The following is a 25,364-nucleotide window of genomic DNA, read 5'->3' on the forward strand; positions in this document are numbered from 1 at the left end:
ATTTGGTATTTAATTGAGGATTGTCAATTTGTTCTCTTTCTAGCTTTTCCAGTTGCATACCAATCATTGATCTCCTTTTTCTCTATTTTATTCATGTAAGCATTTAGAGATATAAAACTTCCCCTAAGAACTGCTTTTGCTGCATCCCATAAGTTTTGATATGTTGTTTCATTATGGTCATTCTCTTGAATGAAGTTATTAATAGTTTCTATGATTTGTTTTTTGACCCTCTCATTCTTTAGGATCAGATTGTTTAATTCCAATTAATTTTTATTTTATCTTTCCATGGTCCTTTATTACAAATAAGTTTAATTGCATCATTTTCTGAAAAGGATACATTGACTATTTCTGCCTTTCTGCACTGGATTGTGAGGTTTTTATTCCCTACTACATGGTCAGTTTTTCAGTATGTGCCATGTACCCCTGAGGAAAAAAAATATTCTTTTTTATCCTCATTCTGTTTTCTGCAGAGGTCTATCATACCTATCTTTTATACAATTCTATTCAAATACTTAACTACTTTCTGGTTTATTTTGAGTTTAGATTTATCAAGTTCAGAGAAGGGAAGGTTGAGGTCCCCCACTAGTACAGTCTTCCTGTCTATTTCTTCCTGTAGCTCCCTTAACTTCTCCTCTAAGAATTTGTATGCTATACCACCTGGTGCATATGTGTTAAGTAATGATATTGCTTCATTGTCTATGCTGACTTTTAGTAGGATATAGTGTCCTTCCTTATCTCTTTTAATTAGATCTATCTTTACTTTTGCTTTGTCTGAGATTAGGATAGCTACCCTTGATTTTTTTTTTTTACTTTAGCTGAAGCATAACATATTCTGCTCCACCATTTTACCTTTATTCTGTGTGTATCCCCCTGTTTTGAATCTATTTCTTGTGAACAACATATTGTAGGATTATCGTTTTTAATCCATTCTGCTATCTGCCTCCATTTTATTGGAGAGTTCATCCCATTAACATTCACAGTTATGATTATCATCTGTGTCTTTTTCTCTAACATATTTCCCCTCCTGTTTAAGCTTTTATTTCTCCCTTCTCCCTTCTACTCCTCAAAACCGTTTTGCTTTTGACCACCATCTTCCTCAATTTTCCCTCCCTAATGACACCCCTCCCTTATCTTTCCCTTTCACCCTTGCAACTTCTTCCTTCCCTTCTATCCACATCTCCCTTTTCTTTCCCCTTTCCCCTCCTACTCCCTGTAGGAGAAATTTGATTTCTATACTTATCAGAGTATGTTATTCCCTCCTTGAACAAAATCCAAGGAGAGTAAAGCTCAAACACTGCTTTTCTCCCTCCCTTCTTTCTCTCTATATTTTTGTGCCTCTTCACTTGGAAAAATTTATCCTTTTCTACCTCCTTCTTACTTCTTCTACCAGAAAGATCCCTTTGCACCCCTTAATTATATTTTTTGTCCTCATATCAGTCACTTAATACTGACGCCCTCAATCTATGTATATGACTTTCAATGGTCATAATTACTATACCATTCTAAAGATTTACATAAATATATAACATATATAAATCAATGTAATCCTATATAAGGATGTAAACAATTTGCCCTTATTGAATAACATAGTTTTTTCCCTTGTCTACTTTTTCATGTCTCTCTTGAATTTTGTATTTAAAGATGAAATTTTCCATCGAACTCTGCGCTTTTCATCAGGAAGGTCTGGAATTCCCTTATTTCATTTAATATCCATCTTCTTGCTTGAAAAATTATGTTCAGTTTTCCCAGGCAGTTGATCATTGGTTGTAGTTCAAGCTCCTTTGCCTTTCACAATATCATATTCCAATCCCTCCTATCTTTTAATTTAGAGGCAGCAAGATCCTGTGTGATCCTGACTGTAGCTCCATGATATTTGAGTTGTTTTTTTCTGGCTGCTTGCAATACTTTCTCCTTGACCTGATAATTCTGGAATTTGGCTACCATATTGCTTGGATTTTTCAATTTGGGATCACTTTCAGTGGGTAATCTGTGGATTCTTTTGATGACTATTTTACCCTCTGCTTGTAGGACCTCGAGCCAATTTTCCTTGTTGATTTCTTGGAAGTTACAATCCAGGCTCTTTTATTCATCATGGTTTTCAGGTGGACCAATAATTCGCAGATTATCTCTCCTGGATCTATTTTCTAGGTCAGTTGTTTTTCAAATCAGATTTTCACATTTTCTTCTATTTTTTTTCATTCTTTAGATTTTGTTTGACTGATTCTTGATGTCTCATAGAGTCATAGCTTCTACTTGCTCATTTCTAATTTTTAATGTATTGTTTTCTTCATTTAGTTTCTCTACTTCCTTTTTCATTTGGTTAAATTTACTTTTCAATGAGACATTTTCTCCATTTATATTCTGACCTTCCTTATCCATTTCATCAATTTTACTTTTTAAAGAATTGTTCTAATCAGTGTGTTTTTTCTATTTTTTCTTTTACCTCTGTAATTCGGTTTTTAAAGTCCTACTTAAATTCTTCCAGGAATGCTTTTTGGGCTGGAGGCCAGTTCACATTCCCTTTTGAGGTTTCAGATGTGCATATAGTGTCAAAGCTGTCCTCTTCTGAATTGGTATTTTGATCTTCCCTGTCTCCATAAGAGGAATCAATTGTCTTTGGCTTTCTAGTTTGTTTTTTCATGGTGTTTGTTTTCTTTCCCCTGGCTTCTAAAGTCAGTGTCTGTTTCTGGAGCTCATTGGCTTTGTGTGCTGTGGCTTCTGGTTTTGTGAGGTGTTAGGGAGGAGTGGTCTGGCTGCTGGAATTCTCCTCTTCCCCTGTGGCTGCCCTATATAGCACAGATGGTCTCAGCCATTGTGTGTGCTGGTGTCTGCCACTTTCCCTGGCTATGCAAAGGGACATCTGGGGTCCTAGTGTTGATGTTTGCTAGCTCCAGCCCCCTGGAGCTCAGGAACACTCACTTTTCTGCTGAGGTGGTGCCTGCTGGGACACCTCTCTTCCTGTACTAGTCTCCTTCTGCCACCATAGGAAGGGCCCTCTCCCTAACTTCTCTCACTAAAAGGCTGCTGAAGCCCCACTTCTGGCTCCTCTATTTCAGGGTTCTCCTGAGGGAGTATTTTCTGGGTTATGAAGGGAGGGATGAGAGCCATTTACCCAGACATCATGGCTCCCGGAAGTTCAAGAAAGCAAGTTTCAAACCTTTAGACTGTGGGATGAAGGGCTCCAGGTAGCTGCTCCTGTGACCACAGGCTCTGCCCTGGTGTCTACCATAGCTTCGACGGACTCCTGTCTTGGGCTGAGAGGTATGGAGATCGATTGCCGCTGTGGCCAGTACTTCTGCCCTGGGCCTGCTCCTGCTCCAGAATTTCACAAGCTCAGAACTCTCCCAGACCAGCAGGCTGGCTGGGTTCCTCTTGCTGTTCCCCGTTGGGTTGGTCTGGTGCCTGTTTCACAAGCCCTGCCCCTCTCAGTCTACTAGTGGCTTCTAACTCTCTCAAATCTGCTCAGATTTACTTTATTAGATGTATCTGACAGAAGTTGTGAGAGAGCTCCAGTAGTTCCCAGCTTTCACAGCACCATCTTGGCTCCACCCCCCCACCATATGGTAGATACTTATAAAATGTCCTTTTCATTTGGTCAAGCAAAGATTGAATGAGTATTTATTAAAGATGTAGCAGAAAAAAGCTCATATTGAAAGGCAGATTAAAAGAGAAGGATTCTGAATTCACTTCAAGTTCAGATTCCAGAATTCTAGATGCTGAAAGGAATGCAGATGCCCTTTTTTCCACCAAATATTTGAATATCTTGCTAATTGGAGAGGCATGGTAGTAAAGGCCAATGACAGCTAACTCATTTTATACTAACTCATTAGTATCAATGAGTAGTATCATTAGTGACAATGATAGTAACTCATTTGTAAAACATTACCATTATTTATCTAGTTGGTGTCCCTTCCAATTTCATCCTTAAATGCTCTTGGGATGATCTAATTTAATTAGGTTACATGTCAGGCTTTAGGAAAATTGCCTTTTCTTTCTCTTTCTTTTTGCTTTATAAAGTGAAAGTGATCATATTCTCATGGCACTCATACACCTCTTCAAGGTTTTACAAATCAGTTCTAATTTAAATTAGAGCTACCATCTCTCACTTTTCAAGGAGAATGATGTTGCTGGGTGAGGCGGTTTCAAAATTACTCCCTGGGCATCTTTGTTGTGGTGATTACTCTATATCAGATCAGTTTCCAAAGGAAATAATCACAGTATTTTCAATGTTTGTTTTTCTTTTGCTTAATTTCTGCTTTTTCAAATTTCTGTTTTTATTTTCATGTTCTATAGCCTTCTTGACTAGTTCATGTGGGAGATATTATAATTATATGCCATATATTCTCCCCATCTTTATAAATTTGCAAATTTGTTGTTGATTTCGCCTTTACTATAAAATGTCAATATTCTGACCATATAGTTGATTGGGAAATTATTCCTACAGTGATTACCATCTTACTTATTTAGAATCAATTTCATATTTTATATTGTTTATCAATGTTTGCCCTACCCAGTGCTTTCTGTCTCCTAAATAAAATTAATCATGATGTCTAGACATGGGTTTTCTATATATGCTATAAGACTTTTATAGCTAGATTAATTTAGATATATAGATATATGTGTGTTTATACTATGTGTGTATACATATATATGTGTATGTGTGTATGTGTCTGTAGAGAGAGAGAGAGAATACCACACAAAAAGTTCCATGTTTAAATGTTACAAACACATATGGGTTGATCATTTATGGTATTATGTTGTATAATGGTTTTGTTGTATTTGACAGTGGACAAGGGAAGCATATATTGTCTATGTTTCCATTTCTTTTGAGGAAGCTATATGACGAGAAATGGGACTTTATATTGGTTTTGAAAATATGCTAACTTATAGATAAGTACAACATTCCTCCAAGATTTCTTTTTTGTTTTGCCTTTCACTATCTCTAGTTCCAGTGGTTGTTTCAGACACCTTGAATTAGTTTCTCTCTCTGGAATACACACACACACACACACACACACACACACACGCACACGCACACCACTCATACAAAATAAACTATCAATACATAATAATAAAACCAATTGTGATATCAATTTTATTCAACAAACATTTATTGAGTATTTATCATATATAAGGATATAAAGACAGAAATGAAAACTGGCCCATATTCTAAAGAAGTTTGTATTCTGCTATCTGTAGACAAGGAGCTGACATCTTATTGGACACAAGAAAGCAAACAAAGAGGTAAATACAAGATATTTTGAAGTCAGAGAAAGTACCAACAAATATATATTGGTTTTCAACAAGTGCTCTAGCTGACAGAACACTACATTTGGAATATAGAGGACTGAGTTCAAGCCCAAGTGCTGCCATTTGGAAAATAATTTTACCTCTCTGCTACTCAATGTTACCATCTGTCACATGAGCCCTACATCCAGGGCCAGTTGTAATAGCCAATAGAACTCTAAGGGCCCTTTCAGCTCCCAGAATTTTGAAATGGAAAAGTGTTTATCTGATTTGACCCATACTTGGAAAAAGAGTTTCCTTAGGAGGCAGAGCCAAGATGGACATGTGAAAGCAGGGACTTACTGGAGCTCTCTTAAAAATTCCATCAGATGCCTCTAAAAAGTGAATCTGAGCAGATTTGAGAGAGATTGAAGCCACTAGGAGACAGACTGTGGCAGATTTCCAAGCCAGACTGCAGAGTTGATTAGATGGCTCTGCTGGTGATCTCCAGGCCTCCCAGCCCAGAACAAGAGTCTGTCTGAGCTAGATGAGATAGCAGCAAAGAGCCTACAGCTGAAGCAGCAGCTACTCCTGAGGCTTTCAGTCCACAATCTAAAGGTTTGGAACTCCCCTGCTTGAACTTCTGGGAGCCATGATGACCAGGTAAAATCCCATTTCTCCCTTCCTCAACCAGAGAATACTGCCCTGAGAGAAACCCTGGAACAGAGGAGCCAGACATGGGGCTTCAGTAGCCTTTTAGCTTGGGAGCCTGGGAAGACGGCCCCTTTTGTGGTGGTGGAAGGAGACTAGTACAGAAAAAGAAGTGTCCCAGCAGGCCCCACCACAGCAGACCAGCAGGACTTCCTGAGCTCCAAGGGGGTGGAGCCTGAAAGTAGCAACACCAGAACTCCAAACATGCCTTCAACATATGAAGTGGCAGGGGAAGTAGCAGACACCAGAGCAGACAATGGCTGAGACCACCCACTCTGTAGCACAGCCCTAGGGAAAGAAAAGACTTCCAGCAGTGAGACCACATTTCCCTCACACCTAACACTAAAAGTTTCAGTGTAACCCAGAGGAATTCAGAAAGACATCCACCTGGCCTTGACCTTCACAAACCAGCCAGCTCCAGTTCAGCATCAGGTGAGCGGCAGCATTATATATCCTTTACCTGACGAAACCAGAGGCCACAGCACACAAAACCAGTATTCAGGTCCCCAATTCCCAGCACAAGGAACTTGCAACAGAGCTCCCAGGGCCCCAGAAGCAGAGATCCACTTTAAAAGCCAAAAAAAGGATAACCACCATGAAGAAGCAATCCAGGAAACAAAGGACTATTGATTCTTATTATGGAGATGGGGAAGATCAAAATACCAATTCAGAAGAGGACAGCATTGACACTATACCCACATCTGAGACCTCAAAAGGGAATAATAACTGGTCTAAAACCTAAAAAGCATTCCTTGAAGAACTCAAGGAGGATTTTAAAAACCAAATAAGAGGGGGACAGAGCCAAGATGGCAGCAGGTAAGCAGGGACTAGCGTGAGCTCCGTACCGAGACCCTCCAAAAACCTATAAAAAATGGCTCTGAACCAATTCTAGAATGGCAGAACCCACAAAACAGCAGAGGGAAGCAGGGCTCCAGCCCAGGACAGCCTGGATGGTGTCTGGGTGAGGTCTATCCCACACGGAGCTGGGAGCTGGAAGCTGAGAATGGAGTGGAGCAGAGCCCAGCCTGAGCGGCGTGGACCAACAAGACCAGCAACCGGGCGGAGCATGCCGTAGCGCCCTGAATCAGTGAGCTGCGGCAGTTAGGAGACTTCTCAACCCACAAACACCAAAGACTACTGAGAAGGTTAGTGGGAAAAGCTGCAGGAGTGGAAGGAGTTCGCGATTCGGCTTCCAGCCCCGGGGGCAGCGGAGGTGGGGCAGCTATGGCTATTGTTGCTTCTGGCTCCAGGCCTACCTGGTGGGAGGAATTAAGTGGTGGATCAGAGCAGGAGTGCACAGCCTGCCGAAGATCTAAGCCCAGTTCGGGTTGGGGGTTCTTGGGGAAGGAGGAGTGCTGGTGTGGCAGAGCTGGCACCTCTCCCCCAAACGTGGAACATGGAACTCTCTAGTCTACAAGCAGTCATACCCCACTGAAAAACTCAAAAGTCAAGTTAGTTGGCTGGGAATATGGCCAGGCAGCGAAAACGCACCCAGATTCAGTCTCAGACATTGCATTCTTTCTCTGCTGACAAAGAAGACCAAAACATACAGCCTAAATAAGTCAATAAAGTGCAAGAGCCTACACCAAAAGCCTCCAAGAAAAACATGAACTGGCACCAGGCCATGGAAGAGCTCAAAAAGGATTTGGAAAAGCAAGTTAGAGAAGTAGAGGAAAAATTGGGAAGAGAAATGAGAAGGATGCGAGAAAACCATGAAAAACAAGTCAATGACTTGCTTAAGGAGACCCAAAAAAATACTGAAAAATAACACTGAAGAAAACAACACCTTAAAAAACAGACTAGCTCAAATGGCAAAAGAGCTCCAAAAAGCCAATGAGGAGAAGAATGCCTTGAAAGGCAGAATTAGCCAAATGGAAAAGGAGGTCCAAAAGACCACTGAAGAAAATACTACTTTAAAAATTAGATTGGAGCAAGTGGAAGCTAGCGACTTGATGAGAAATCAACATATTATAAAACAGAATGAAAGGAATGAAAAAGTGGAAGACAATGTCAAATATCTCATTGGAAAAACCACTGACCTGGAAAATAGATCCAGGAGAGATAATTTAAAAATTATTGGACTACCTGAAAGCCATGATCAAAAAACGAGCCTAGATATCATCTTTCAAGAAATTATCAAGGAGAACTGCCCTGATATTCTAGAGCCACAGGGCAAAATAGAAATTGAAAGAATCCATCGATTTGCCTCCTCAAATAGATCCCAAAAAGAAATCTCCTAGGAATATTGTCGCCAAATTCCAGAGCTCCCAGATCAAGGAGAAAATACTGCAAGCAGCCAGAAAGAAACAATTTGAGTATTGTGGAAACCCAATCAGAATAACCCAAGATCTGGCAGCCTCTACATTATGAGATCGAAGGGCTTGGAATATGATATTCCGGAGGTCAATGGAGCTAGTATTAAAACCTAGAATCACCTACCCAGCAAAACTGAGTATCATGCTCCAAGGCAAAATATGGAGTTTCAATAAAATAGAGGACTTTCAAGTTTTCTCAGTGAAAAGACCAGAACTGAATAGAAAATTTGACTTTCAAACACAAGAATCAAGAGAAGCATGAAAAGGTAATCAAGAAAAAGAACAAGAAAAAGAAATTGCAAGGGACTTACTAAAGTTGAACTGTTTTGTTTACATTCCTATATGGAAAGATGATGTGTATGATTCATGAGACCTCAGTATTAGGGTAGTTGAAGGGAATATGCATACATACATACATACATATATATATATATATATATATATATATAAGTGAATGTGTATGTATGTATATATCTATGTGTATGTGTATGTATGTGTATATATATATATATGTGTGTGTGTGTTTATATGTGTATATATATATGTATGTGTGTATATGTAAAGGAGAGAGAGCAGACACAGGGTGAGTTGAAGATGAAGGGAAGATATCTAAAAGAAATAAAATCAAATTAAGGGATGAGAGAGGAACATACTGAGAGAGGGAGATAAGGAGAGATAGAATGGGGTGGATTATCTCGCATAAAGGTGGCAAGAGGAAGCAGTTCTGTGGGAGGAGGGGAGAGGGCGGATGAGGGGGAATGAGTGAACATTGCTCTCATCAGATTTGGCCTAAGGAGGGAATACCATACATACCCAATTGGGAATCTTACCCCACAGGAAAGAAGAGGGAAGAAGATAAAAAAAAGGGGGGGGGATAATGGAGGGGAGGGCTGATGGGGGTGGAGGTAGTCAGAAACAAACACTTTGGAAAGGGGACAGGGTCAAGGGAGAAAATTCAATAAAGGGGAATGGGTTGGGAAGGAGCAAAATATAGCTAGTCTTTCACAACATGAGTATTGTGGAAGGGTTATATGTAATGATACACATGTGGCCTATGTTGAATTGCTTGACTTCTTAGGGAGGGTGGGTGGGAAGGGAAGAGGGGAGAGAATTTGGAACTCAAAGTTTTAAAAACAGATGTTCAAAAACAAACAAAAATGTTTTTTCATGCAACTAGAAAATAAGATACACAGACAATGGAGCGTAGAAATGTACCTTGCCCTACAAGAAAGGAAGGGAAAAGGGGATGGGAGGGGAGTGAGGTGACAGAGGGGAGCGCTGACCTGGGAACAGGGTAACCAGAATATACGCCATCTTGGAGTGGGTGGGAGGGTAGAAATGGGGAGAAAATTTGTAATTCAAACTCTTGTGAAAATCAATGCTGAAAACTAAATATGTTAAATAAATTTGAAAAAAAAGAAAAAAAAACAAATAAGAGAGGTAAATAGAAAAAAAAATTCACTGATGAGAACAAATGTTTAAAAAGTAAAATTGGCAAAAGGGTTAAGGAGGTACAGAATCTAAATGGAGGAAATAACACCTTGAAAAGTAAAATTAACTAAATGAAAAAGGAGTCACAGAGGCTGAATGAAAAAAAAACAATTAAAAATTAGAATTGGGCAAGTAGAAGCTAATGGCTTCATCAAGAATCAGTCAAACAAAATTGAAAGAATGAAAGAATAGAAAAAATGTGGAATATCTGATTGGAAAAATAACTGATCTGCAAAATAGATCCAGGAGACATAATCTAAAAATTATTAGTCTACTGCAAAGTCTGATGGAAAGAAGTGCCTAGACACTATCTTCCAAGAAATCAACAAGGACAACTACCCCAAGGTCCTAAAACTAGAGGGTAAAATAGTCATCGAAAGAATCCACTGATCACCCCCTGAAAGAGATCCCAAATTGAAAATTCCAAGCAATATTGTAGCCAAATTCCAGTATTATCAGGTCAAAGAGAAAATACTGCAAGCAGCCAGAAAGAAACAATTCAAATATTGCAGAACTACAGTCAGGATCACACAGGATCTTGCTGCCTCTAAATTAAAAGATAGGAGGGATTGGACTATGACATTATGAAAGGCAAAGGAGCTTCAACTACAACCAATGATCAACTACCCAGCAAAACTGAGCATAATTTTTCAAGCAAGAAGATGGACACTAAATGAAATAAGGGGATTCCAGATCTTCCTAATGAAAAGGCCAGAGCTCAATGGAAAATTTCATCTTCAAATATAAAACTCAAGAGAGATATAAAGAGGTAAACATAAGAAGGTTCAATAAGGGCAAATAGTTTACATTCTTATATAGGATTATATTACTTTCTTCATGTTTATATGTATGTGTGTGAGTGTGTGTGTGTGTGTGTGTGTGCCAATCTTTAGAATGGTACAGTTATTATGACAATTAAAAGGAATATACATAGATTGTAGGTGCCTATATAAAGTAACTGATGTGATGATAAAAACATAATTAGGTGGGACAAAGGGATTGTTCTGGGAGAGGTAAGGAGGAGGTCAAAAAGGGTAAATTACATCCCATGAAGAGGCACAAAAACACATTATAGTAGAGGAAAAGAAAGGAAGAAGAAGAACAGTGCTTGAGCTTTTCTCTCCTTGTATTTGATTTAAAGAGGGAATAATATACTCTGACAAGTACAGAAATCAAACTTGTCCTACAGTCAGTAAGAGAGGAATAAGAGAAGAAAGGGGGAGGGATGTTAATATGGAGGGAAAAATTGAAGGACGCGGTGGTAAAAAACAAAACTCTTTTGAGGAGTGGAAGAGAGAAATAAAAGCATAAACGGGGGAAGGGGAAATAAGATGGAGAAAAAGACACAAATAGTAATCATAACTGAATGTGAATGAGATAATCTCATAAAATAGATGCAGATAGCAGAATGGATTAAAACTATAATCCAACAATATGTTGTTTACAATAAATACATTTGAAACATGGGGATATGCACAAGGTAAAGGAAAAAGGCTGGAGGAGAATATAGTATGCTTCAGCTGAAGTAAAAAAAAATCAAGGGTAGCAATCCTAATCTCAGACAAAGAAAAAGCAAAGATAGTTCTAATTAAAAGAGATAAGGAAGAAAATTATATACTGCTAATAGATACCATAGACAATGAAGTAATTTCATTATTTAACATATATGCACCAAGTGGTATAGCATCCAAATTCTTAGGGGAGAAGTTAAAGGAGTTACAGGAAGAAATAGACAGCAAAACTATACTAGTGGGGGGCCTTAACCTCTCCATCTCTGAACTCAATAAATCTACCCTCAACATAAACAAGAAAGAAGTTAAGGAGTTGAAGAGAATTTTAGAAAAGGTAGATATGATACACCTCTGGAGAAAACTGAAGGGGGATAGAAAGGAATGTACCTTTTTCTCAGTGGTACATGGCACATACTCAACAATTGACTATGTACCATGGCATAAAAACCTCCAATGCAGTGTAGAAAGGCAGAAATAATCAATGCATCCTTTTCGAATCATGATACAATAAAAATTATTTGTAATAAAGGACCATGGAAATATAGACTAACAATTAACTGAAACTAAATAATCTAATCCTAAAGAATAAGTGGGTCAAAGAACATGTGATAGAAACAATTAATAACTTCATTCAAGAGAATGACAACAATGAGACAACATACCAAAATTTATGGGATGCAGCAAAAGCAGTTCTTAGGCGACATTATATGTCTCTAAATTCTTACATGAATAAAACTGAAATTAAGAAAACTATTGAACTAATAATTAAAACTAAGAGAGAGTTTTATGAAAAAATCAATAAAATTGATAAACCTTTGGTCAATTTGATTAAAAAAGGAAGAAGAAAACCAAGTTACCAGTATTAAAAATGAAAATGGTGAATTCACCTCCAAAGAGAGGAAATAAAAACAATAATTAAGAATTATTTTGCCAAATTTTATGCCCATAAATTTGACAATCTTAGGTAAATGGATGAATGTTTACAAAAATATAAATTGCCGGAGGGCGGAGCCAAGATGGCGGCTGGTAAGCACGGACTAGAGTGAGCTCCGTACCCGAGTCCCTCCAAAAACCTATAAAAATGGCTCTGAACCAATTCTAGAATGGCAGAACCCACAGAACAGCAGAGGGAAGCAGGGCTCCAGCTCAGGACAGCCTGGATTGTCTCTGGGTGAGGTCTATTCCACACGGAGCTGGGAGCTGGGAGCTGGGAGCTGGGAACGGAGTGGAGCAGAGCCCAGCCTGAGCGGTGTGGACGATCCAGACCAGAAGCCGGGCGGAGGGGGCCCTAGCGCCCTGAATATGTGAGCTGCGGCAGTTACCAGACCCCTCGACCCACAAACACCAAAGACTGCGCAGAAGGTTAGTGGGAAAAGCTGCGGGAGTGGAAGGAGTTCGCGGTTCAGCTTCCAGCCCCGGGGGCAGCGGAGGTGGGGCAGCTACAGCTGTTGTTACTTCCGGCTCCAGGCCCACCTGGTGGGAGGAATTAAGTGGCCGAACAGAGCAGGAGTGCAACAGCCTGCTGAGGATCTAAGCCCAGCCTGGACTGGGGGTTCTTGGGGAAGGAGGAGTGCGGCTCTGACAGAGCTGGCACCTCCCCCCCAAACATAGAACATAGAACTCGTTAGTCTACAAGCAGTCATACCCCACTGAAAAACTCAAGGGTCAAGTTAGTTGGTTGGGAATATGGCCAGGACGCGAAAACGCGCCCAGACTCAGTCTCAGACTTTGGATTCTTTCTTTGGTGACAAAGAAGACCAAAACATACAGCCTAAAGAAGACAACAAAGTCATAGAGCCTACAACAAAAGCCTCCAAGAAAAACATGAACTGGCCCCAGGCCATAGAAGAACTCAAAAAGGATTTGGAAAAGCAAGTTAGAGAAGTAGAGGAAAAATTGGGAAGAGAAATGAGAAGGATGCGAGAAAACCATGAAAAACAAGTCAATGACTTGCTAAAGGAGACCCAAAAAAATACTGAAAAATACACTGAAGAAAACAACACCTTACAAAATAGACTAACTCAAATGGCAAAAGAGCTCCAAATAGCCAATGAGGAGAAGAATGCCTTGAAAGGCAGAATTAGCCAAATGGAAAAGGAGGTCCAAAAGACCACTGAAGAAAATACTACTTTAAAAATTAGATTGGAGCAAGTGGAAGCTAGTGACTTGATGAGAAATCAGGATATTATAAAACAGAACCAGAGGAATGAAAAAATGGAAGACAATGTGAAATATCTCCTTGGAAAAACCACTGACCTGGAAAATAGATCCAGGAGAGATAATTTAAAAATTATTGGACTACCTGAAAGCCATGATCAAAAAACGAGCCTAGATACCATCTTTCAGGAAATTATCAAGGAGAACTGCCCTGATATTCTAGAGCCACAGGGCAAAATAGAAATTGAAAGAATCCATCGATCGCCTCCTCAAATAGATCCCAAAAAGAAATCTCCTAGGAATATTGTTGCCAAATTCCAGAGCTCCCAGATCAAGGAGAAAATACTGCAAGCAGCCAGAAAGAAACAATTTGAGTATTGTGGAAACCCAATCAGAATAACCCAAGATCTGGCAGCTTCTACATTAAGAGATCGAAGGGCTTGGAATGCGATATTCCAGAGGTCAATGGAGCTAGCATTAAAACCTAGAATCACCTACCCAGCAAAACTGAGTATCATGTTCCAAGGCAAAAGATGGATTTTCAATAAAATAGAGGACTTTCAAGCTTTCTCAGTGAAAAGACCAGAACTGAATAGAAAATTTGACTTTCAAACACAAGAATCAAGAGAAGCATGAAAAGGTAATCAAGAAAAAGAAATTGCAAGGGACTTACTAAAGTTGAACTGTTTTGTTTACATTCCTACATGCAAAGATGATGAGTATGATTCATGAGACCTCAGTATTAGGGTAGTTGAAGGGAATATGCATATATATATATATATATATGTATATATATATATATATGTGTGTGTGTGTGTGTATGTATATATATATATATGTTTATGTATATATATAAGTGAATGTGTATGTATGTATATATCTATATGTATATGTATGTATGTGTATATATATGTGTGTTTATATATATATATATATATGCAAAAGAGAGAGAGCAGACACAGGGTGAGTTGAGGATGAAGGGAAGATAGCTAAAAGAAATAAAATGAAATTAAGGGATGAGAGAGTAACATACTGAGAGAGGGAGATAGGGAGAGATAGAATGGGGTAAATTATCTCGAATAAAGGTGGCAAGAGGAAGCAGTTCTATGGGAGGAGGGGAGAGGGCAGGTGAGGGGGGAATGAGTGAACCTTGCTCTCATCAGATTTGGCCTGAGGGGGAATACCATACATACTCAGTTGGGTATCTTACCCCACAGGAAAGAAGAGGGAGGAAGATAAAAAAAAAATAAAAGGCGGGGGGATGATGGAGTGGAGGGCAGATGGGGGTGGAGGTAATCAAAACAAACACTTTGGAAAGGGGACAGGGTCAAGGGAGAAAATTCAATAAAGCGGGATGGGTTGGGAAGGAGCAAAATGTAGTTAGCCTTTCACAACATGAGTATTGTGGAAGGGTTATACCTAATAATACATGTGTGGCCTAGGTTGAATTGCTCAATTTCTTAGGGAGGGTGGGTGGGAAGGGAAGAGGGAAGGGAATTTGGAACTCAAAGTTTTAAAATCAGATGTTCAAAAACAAAAAAAGTTTTTGTATGCAACTAAAAAATAAGATACACAGGCAATGGGGCATAGAAATTTATCTTGCCCTACAAGAAAGGAAGGGAAAAGGGGATGAGAGGGGAGGGGGGTGATAGAGGGGAGGGCTGACTGGGGAACAGGGCAACCAGAATATAAGCCATCTTGGAGGGAGGGGGAGGGTAGAAATGGGGAGAAAATTTGTAATTCAAACTGTTGTGAAAATCAATGCTGAAAACCAAATATGTTAAATAAACAAATTGCATTTAAAAAAATATATATAAATTGCCCAGGTTAACATTAGAGGAAGTGAAATACCTAAATAAACACATTTCAGAAAAAGAAATTGAGCAAGCCATCAATGAGCCCCCTAAGAAAAAATCTCCAGGGCCAGATGGATTTACATGTGAATTCTATCATATATTTAAAGAAAAATTTATTACCATATTTAATAGACTATTTGGGAAAATAGGCAAAGTAGGAGTCCCACCAAATTCTTTTTACAACACAAATATGGTATTAATACCTAAACCAGGAAGAGTCGAAACAGAGAAAGAAAATTATAGACCAATTTCCCTAATGAATAATGATGTAAAAATTTTAAATAAAATATCAGCAAAAAGATTAGAGCAACTTATCATGAGAATAATACACAATGACCAGGTAGTATATATTCTAGGAATGCAAGGCTAGTTCAGTATTGAGAAAATTATCAGCTTAATTCAGCAAATATAATCAATAATTTCAAAAGTATAGTCAGATCACATTTAACATTTGGAAAGTGATAATCAGTAAACATGGATTACTAAAATTTAATCATAATAATTAATGAATTCCATAACTATAAAAAGGATTGTATTGGCAGTCATACAAACTGAGAATTGTCATTTGTAGAAAGCAAAATTCTGAAGCACAGAATCTAAAAACATATTGGGCTATCATGTTTGAGTTCGTTCATTGTATGTACTAAAGGTAACAGTGCTGGCATGATAGACTTCAAATACAGAATATTACTTTTTTTTTTTTACATTTTCATTTATTTCTTGGTTGAAAATGTGTACCAAGAAAATATTTTTAGTTATTTCATTCTCTTCATGTTACCTTTAGATTTTCTTTTATTTTCCATAACATTTTAAACTTGTTTTATTAATTAATAAACTAAAGAATCCCCAAATTACAAGATTAGTGTAGCTTCTTCATTTTGTGGATGAGTCCATTCAAGCCCTCACAGTTTTGCCAGCATGATTATCATTTATATTAGCATTTGTCAGTTTTTGCTAAGAACATGGCCACATCCTTGGAAGTCAGAGCACTTATATACTTATAAGCATTTTATAAGTGTTGACACTTTTTCAAGTGCCCCTATTCAAAAGAGACCTTCTCTGATCTCCTTAGCTTAAAGAGCCTTCTCCCAAAATTACATTGCTTTTACTTTTCATATTTTTATATTGAATTTAAATGTTTATATGTAATTTTCTGTTATAGATGGCAGGAAATGTTTCATTTTTGTCCTCATCACCAGTACCTACCACAGTCTTGGAAAATGGTATTAATAAATGTTGATTATTGATTATTGCCTGTTATAGTTCATGGGATCTGAATATCTTTGATTCAGAACTGGAATGGACCTTTGAGAGTATGCAACTCAAACCCCTCATTTTATAGTTTGAGGCACTTAATTCAGGAGAGTTCAATCAACTTTTCTAAGGTCACACAGATAGCAAATATCAGAAGTGGGAAAGTAGTGGGAAAGAACCTAGCTTCTCTGATGTCAAATCCAATGATCTTTCAAATATACCATGTTATTGCCTTAGATTGAAAAGGAATTAATGATAAAATTTTAGAGTTGGAAAGGACCTTAGAAATTATGTAAATCAGTCCCCACATATATAGATGAGGTAACTGAGCCATAGAAAGTAGGAGTGAACCTTGTGAAATGAAAATCAAAGGGCATTTTTCTTTTGCCCCAAATATTCCCCATTCTTTAAACTCCATATTTTTCTCAGGAGTTTTAGCATTCTTCCAGGAACCTATGTTTGCAAACATAGGATCATCCTACATTCTTCCTTCTTCCTCATTCCACACATTCAATCAGTTTCTAAGTCTTGTGAATTGTATTTGCAAATATTTGTGTATACATATAAACACACATGTGTATACATATATATAGATATACATATAAGTATGTGTGCATATATAACATATATATGTATATGTATATATATGTGTGTGTGTGTGTGTGTGTGTGTGTGTGTGTAGATATATATATATATATATATTAAAAAAAACCAATATTTCCACTGGCACAACTATCATTTTAGTTCACCCACTCTTCATTTTTCTCAAAAATCCTTTCTTGGTCTTCTGCATCCAGATCCAGCCTCTCCCCCTCCAATCTTATACACTGCCAAAGTAATATTCCTGGTATACAGGCCTGACTTTTCCATTTTCTTACTGAAGAAATGCAAATGCTTCATTTTCTTTTAATACTGAACACAAACTCATCTGTTAGGCTTCAAAGGTCCATAAAAATCTGATTCCAGCCCATCTTTCCAAGCATATTGTACTTTTACTCTTTCATAAGTAGACTACAGAATGATGGATTTCTTGATTGACAGATAAAAACAAATAAAAAGAAAGGAAAGAGAAAGAAAGAAAGAAAGGGAAATGAAGGAAGGAAGGAAGGAAGGAAGGAAGGAAGGAAGGAAGGAAGGAAGGAAGGAAGGAAGGAAGGAAGGAAAGAGCCATTCATCTTTTCTCACCATCTTGTTGCGAATCTCTCTGGCATATCTTTCACTATCTCTCCTTTACTCCAGTCTCCAGTTATAAAGTGACCTTTCATCTTGCCATGGTTACTTCCTCTACATGCACCCCTCATCTTATCACTTTGTGTCTTCTCCAAAATATTTTTACTAACGTCTTCAATTTTCCCCTCTAGATTATTTTCTCTTCTACCTACAAACATCTCCACGTGTTGCCAAACCAAAAAGAAAAAAAACAAAAACAAAAACAAATCATTACATCCTACCTCACTTAAGTTCCTTGAAAAAAACTGTCTATACTCAGTACCTCCACATAATTTCTTACTCTCTCCTCTAAACCTTACAATCTGGCTTCCAATACTGGTATTTAACTACTGTATTACTGTTTTCTCCAGAGTTGCTAATAATCTCTTAATTGGGGAATTTAATGACCTTTTAAAAAATGCTCATCTTCTTGACCTCCCTGAAGCATTTTACATTAGGAATCAACTTCTCCTTTTGTATACTTCCACTTTTGTGGGGGTTTTTGTGAAACCTTTGCTTTTCTTCTTCTATATCTGATCACTCCTCAGGATCTTTGTGGGAACTTTATCCACATCATGGTAAATAACATGGGTGTCCCCCAAGGGTCTGTCTTGCAAGTTCTTCCCTTTTCTTCCAATACTATCTCACTTGATTTTATTAGCTCCCAGGATCTCCTAATACTTATTTTAGGCTTGTGATTTCCAGATTTATCTATCTGGTCTTACTCATTCTTCTGAGATTTAGTCCTGTATCAACAACCATGTATTGGCTCAGATGGGATTCCTGTGGGTATCTTAAATTCTACATATGAAAAAAGGAAATCACTATTTTTTTTTCACCAATCCTCACTCTTATTCCAACTTTCCTAGTTACTGCCAGGAGCAAAAGGGCCCAGGAAGGAAAATGCCATTCATATCCAGATAAAAAAATGATGAAATTTGAATTCAGATCAAAGTGTATTTCTTTCATTTACTTTATTCTTTTTCATGTTTTTTTTTTCCTTTTGATCTGTTTCTTCTTTTCAGTCCAACATCTTGGCCCCACCCCCAATCTGTTTCTTCTTTCACAACTGTGATTAATGTATAAATGTTTTTACATGATAAAAAAGACGTAATTAGACCCTGAATTAGGGTTGTGTCTTTGTGAGTGGAGAAAGGGATAAATAAGTTAGTGGAAGAAATGGGATTTTTCTAACTATCAGACACTCTTTCTATTTCCTGAAGGATTCTTACCTTGTTTTGTTTTGCTATGTATCCCTTTGGCAGTCTGTTAAAGCCTGTTGATTAATTCTCAGAATTTGTATGCATAAAATAAAATATACAGGATTGCAAAGAAAATTAACTGCTTGGAAATACAGTTATCAAAAGAGATGTTACAAAGGTAGGAACGAAAAAACTTAAAATCTAGACCTGGAGAGGAAGAAAAATTGAAGAGTCAAGAGTGGCTTCTATACGGAAGTTAGGAAGAAAAAAGTTTCATGGGGGGGGGGGGGAGAATAATAAGTTCTCTTTTAGACATTGAATTTAAGATGTCTGTCCAATAGGCAGTTGGGGATGAGAAATAAGAGAATAGAGTTCTTTTTTAAAGTGCCACCTTTAACATACACTGGTTTTGTGACCCTGTGGAAGTCAGCTAATTTCTTAGTGCCCTAGGAAACTTTCTAACATGATACATAATTCACAAAGTGCCAACCTATGGCTGGTAAAGCAAATTCCTGATAGTGAAATTACAGGTCTTGTCACTATCCATAGATGGAACACTTCGTTAGTAGTGTGATTTTATATTATATTAATTAAAGATTGTGACATGTTGGTGATGAGAATTCTTCTGGAACATAATTGGGAAAGCATGTTCATAGTCAATTCTCCTTTTAAAGGAAATATTGTCAATGGTCCATCACCAAACTACATGGGAAAAGTAATCAACTTAAGACTTTCAAATATAATATAGATGTTATATAGAATCAAAAGGGTATAACAGATATTTTAAAGAGAGAGGGAAATATGTATATAGTTTACCAAAACTATCATAGTCAGCTTCAAATTTGCTCTGCTCTGAAATTAACCATTATTCAAACATTCTACAAAACCTTTACATTTATATCTTATGAGTCATATGAAATTACAGAAGGGAAAACCTTAAGAATATGAAATTGTTACTATTTGAACAGCCAACTAGATCGATTCTCAGAATGTTTTTATGCATACAATAAAATACAAAGGATTCCAAAAGAAATTAATTGTATTGAAATACAGTAATCAGATGAAATGTAGTAATTATTGGATTTGGAGAATAAGAGAAATTGAGGAATAAAGAGTATCACCTATGTTGAGGGTCTGGGGGCTGGGAAGATGATGACTCCCTCAACACTAATAGGGAAATTAGGAAGAGGAGAGTGCATAAGAAGATTACTCAGAGGTCTAGAATAGATATTTTTGTGCCATCTTATTGTGTGCTTCAATAAAAACAATTTTGGTATCCCTTTTCGTTATGCTTTTTATCTTTTTATAAATTTATTTCTCCTCTATTTTTAAAAGTAAAGCAACGTAATAAAAACAATGTAATAACTAGACAGCTAGGTGGCTCAGTGGACAAATGACTCATTGAATTAAAATGTAAAGGCTTTGTAGAGTAGTTGTAGTAATGGTTAATTTTAGAGCAAACACATGTGAAGCTATGATAGTTTAAGCAAACTATGTGTTTCCCTCTCTCTTAAAAACTCTATTATATACCTGTGATTCTATATAACATCTATATTATCTTTGAAGGTCTTAGGTTGATTGCTTTTCCTGTGAAGTTTAATGATGGACATGTGACAATGTTTCTTTTAAACGGAGAATTGACTTTGAGTGTGATTTGCTAATTACATTCCAAAAGAATTGTCATTACTACCACATCACAATCTTTAATTAATATAATGTAAGATCACAATGAATAACAAAGTCTTTCATGTATGGAACCTAATTGAACCTAGTGCTCTAGGCAACCTCCTAAGATGATATATTATTTGAAGAGAAAATACCAACCTGCGGTTGGTAAAGTGAATTCCTGATATCAGGGAAATTACTGGTCTTGTCACTATCCATAGATGTAACACTTTGTTAGTCAGAGTGATTTTATATTATATTAATTAAAGATTGTGATATGCCAGTAATGAAAATTCTTCTGAAATATAATTGGGAAAGCATGTTCAAAGTCAATTCTTTTAAAAGAAACATTTCCAAATGAACACTTTGGAATTTGGCCTCTCTGAAATTACAGATGATCTCTTAATTGCTAATTTTGACGTGCTTTTCATAATGCTCATGCATCTTGACTTTATGCAGCATTTGACATCATTAAACATCTTCTCCTCTTGGATTATCTTTTCTCTATGTTGTTGTACTGTTTTTTTTTCTTTTTATGACACTGCTCTCTCTTGGTTATATTCATATGAGAACTCATTTTCATTTTCCTTTGCTACATTACCATCAGAATGAGATATGTGGAATAGTAGATATACTACTAGGCTTAGAGCCAGCAAGGCTCATGTTCGTGAGTTCAAATCTAGCCTCAAACATTTAACTAGCATAAACTAGGCAAGTTTGTTTGCCTTCATTTCCTCATCTGTAAAATGAGAAAACACCAATTGAGGTAATGAAGAGTCAGATGCAACTGAAATCAATTGAACAAAAACAATACCTCCCAGGGTTGTCATGAGAATTAATTGACATAATAATTATTAAATGCTTCACACATAGTAAAATACTAAATAAATGTTAAGTGTTATTATTTCTAATGACAATCTATGTCATTCACTAAGTGTGGGTATGCCTCAAGGCTCTGTTCTGGGCCCACTTCACTTTTTCGTTTATGTCACCTCATTTGGTAACTTCATCACTTCCCATAGGTTCAATTATGCTTTCTATGCAGGTGACAAGATTAAGTGCCAGGTCTTTCCTAAACTCAAGTCCCACATCAATAAGTGCTTGTCAGACATTTCAAACCAGATTTCCTATATTGTCATATCAAAGTGAACAGGTCCACAACACAACTCATTATCTCTCACCCAAAACCCAACTCTCTTCTGGACTCCCTTATTACTACTGAGTACACCATCATCTTCTCAAGATTTTCAGTTACCCCGGATTATAACATCAGTGTCACCCTCAGCTGCTCACTTTTACTTACATAAAATATCCAACCAAGTTGCCAGATTGTGCCATTTTTACCCTCAAAATATTTGTCACATGCATCATCAGTCACATCTACCACCTTAATTCAGAACCTAATCCCCTCTCACCTGGACTATCAAAATTGCTTCATATTTAGTATCCATGACTCAAAGTTCTCCCATTTTTAATCCAGCCATCATTAAGCCGCCAAAGAGATTTTCCTTTGTTGTAATCTGATCATATCATCCTCCTACTCAAGAAACCCCAATTACTACCTATTTGGCCCTAGGATAACATAACCTATTCTGTATGGCATGTAAAACTTCACAAATTGCCTCCTTCCCACTCTACCCTACCCTTCTGATTATACACACATATATATCTATGTGCATATATAGACATAGACACATACATATGTGTGTGTGTATCCATCATTTAAGCTGTTTACTGGCATAACTTGCTATTTTTTCATAGGAAGTACCCTGTCTTTCATCTCTCTCTCTATGTCTTTATACTAGCCCTTCCCAGTGCCTAGAATGCATTCTTTTGGAGCCTCAGGCCTCTCAGACCAGGATGTGTCAGAATGCAGAGCCTGCAGTTGTGGGAGCAGCTAGGCAAGAGGTCTCCAACCCACAATCTAAGGTTTGAAACTCACCTTCTTTAACCTCCGGGAGCCATGATGTGCAGGTAAAACAGCTTTTATCCCTCCCTTGAGTAAACCGAGAGAATACTACCTCAGGAGAAACAGAGGAGCCAAAAGGGCGGCTTCAGTAGTGAGAGAAGTGGGGGACAGTGACGTTCCTGTGGTGGTGGAAGGAGACTAGTACAGGAAGAGAGGTGTCCCAGCAGCCCTCACCTCAGCAGAACAATGAGAGGAACTGAGCCCCATGGGGTGGAACTAACAAACATCAATGCCAGGAACCCAGACTTGGCCTTGCATAGCCAGGGGAAGTGGCAAACACCAGCACAGACAATAGCTGAGAACACCCTTTCTGTAGAACAATCTTGGGGAAGAGGAGACCCCCAGCAGCCAGATCACTCCTTGTGCACCACTTAAGAAACCACAGGCCATAGAACATAAAGCCAGTGAGCAGACCCACCGATTCCAACACAAGAAACTTAGGACAGAACTCCTGAGCCTTCAAAGCAGAGATCCACTTTAAAAGCCAGGAGGGAAAAAAAAAACACACAATGAAAAAACACGCTAAGAAGCTAAAGAGACTGATTCATATTATGGAGACAGGGAAGACCAAAATACCAATTCAGAAGAGGATAGCATGGACACTACACCCGCATCTGAAACTTCAAAAGGGAAAGTGAACTGTTTTCTAGACCAAAAAGCTTTCCTGGAAGAACTCAAGGATGACTTTAAAAACAAAATTAGGGAGGTAAAAGAAAAAATGGAAAGAAATTCAATGAGGAAAAGAAATCTTTAAAAGGTAGAATCGGGGAATTGGTTATGGAATCTCAGAACATAAATGGAGAAAATGTCTAATTAAAAAGTATCAACCAAATGGAAAAGGAAATAGAGAAGATAAAGGGAGAAAATGAAACATTAAAAATTAGAATTGGGCAAGTAGAAGCTAATAACTCTATGAGACATCAAGAATCAGTCAAACAAAATTTAACAAATAAAAAAATAGAAGAAAATATGAAATATCTGATTGGAAAAACAACTGACCTGGAAAATAGGTCCAGGAAAGACAATCTAAGAATTATTGGTCTACCTGAAAGCTAGGATGAAAAAAAAAGCCTGGACAGTATTTTCCATGAAATACTTAAGGAAAATTGCCCAGAGGTCCTAGAACCAGAGGGTAAAATTATCATCGAGAAAATCCATCGATCACCCCCTGAAAAAGATCCCAAATTGAAAACTCCTCGAAATATTGTAGCCAAATCCCAGAACCACCAGGTCAAGGAGAAAATACTGCAAGCAGCTAGAAAGAAAAAATTAAAATATCACAGAACTACAGCCAGGATCACGCAGAATCTTTCACCTTCTACCTTTAATGACAGGTGAAATTGGAATATGATATTCTGAAAGGCAAAGGAGCTTGGACTACAACCATATATCAACTACCCAGCAAAACTGAGCATAATTTTCCAGACAAGGAGATGGACATTCAGTGAAATAAGGGAATTCCAGACCTTCCTGATGAAAAGGCCAGAGCTTAATGAAAAATTTGATCTCCAAATACAAAACTCAAGAGAGACATAAAAAGGTAAATGGGGAAAAAACCCTAGTTAATCAATAAGGCTAATTAGTTGCATCCTTATATAGTCTTATTTTGTTTTATATATGTCAACCTTGAGAATAGTATACTTATTATGAAAATTGAAAGGGATATTTGTAGATTGTGGATGTCATTATAAAATAGCTGATAGAATGATAAAAACTATAATTATAGAGATATAAAGGGATGATTCTGGGAGAAGAGGTAAGGAGGTAGTAGAAAAGGGTAAATTACATCACATGAAGAGGCACAAAAACACATTATAGTAGAGGGAAAGAAGGGAGGGGGAAGAGCAGTATTTGAGCTTTATTCTCATTGAATTTGGTTCAAGAAGGAAACAGCATACCCTGATATGTATAGAAATCTAACTTGTCCTACAGGCAGTAGGAGGGGAAAGGGGAAAAAAGGAGGGGGGTGGTCAGGAGGGAGGGAAGAAGTAGCTAGGGGAAAGTGGTAAGATAAGGAAGTGCAATCAAGAGGGAGGCTAAACTGAGGAAGACAGCAGTCAAAAGCAAAACTCTGTTGAGGAGCAGAAGGGGAAAGGGAGAAACAAAAGCATAAATGGGGGAAATAGGATGGAGAAAAAGACACAGATAGTAATCATAACTATGAATGTGAATGGGATGAACTCTCCCATAAAACAGAAGTGGATAGCAGAATGGATTAAAAAACATAATCCTACAATATACTGTTTACAAGAAACACATGTGAAACAGGGAGGATACACACAATGTAAAGGTAAAATGCTGGAGGAGAATATATTGTGCTTCAGCAGGGATAGCAATCCTAACCTCAGACAAAGCAAAAGCAAAGATAGATCTAATTAAAAGAGATAAGGAAGGACATTACATCCTGCTAAAAGGCACCATAGACAATGAAGCAATATCATTATTTAACATATATGCACCAAGTGGTATAGAAGGCAAATTCTTAGAGACGTTAAGGGAGTTACAGGAAGAAATAGACCGCAAAACCACACTAGTGGGGGACCTCAACCTCCCCCTCTCTGAACTTGATGAATCCAACCACAAAATAAACAAGAAAGAAGTTAAGGAAGTGAATAGAATTTTAGAAAAGGCAGATACGATAGACTTCTGAAGACAACTGAATGTGGATAAAAAAGAACATACTTTTTTTCTCAGTGGTACATGGCACATACTCAAAAAATGACCATGTACTAGGGCATAAAAACCTCACAATCCTGTGCAGAAAGGCAGAAGTAGTCAAAACATCCTTTTCAGATCAT

Source organism: Trichosurus vulpecula, chromosome 2 (assembly GCF_011100635.1).
Source record: "Trichosurus vulpecula isolate mTriVul1 chromosome 2, mTriVul1.pri, whole genome shotgun sequence".
Classification (NCBI taxonomy): domain Eukaryota; kingdom Metazoa; phylum Chordata; class Mammalia; order Diprotodontia; family Phalangeridae; genus Trichosurus; species Trichosurus vulpecula.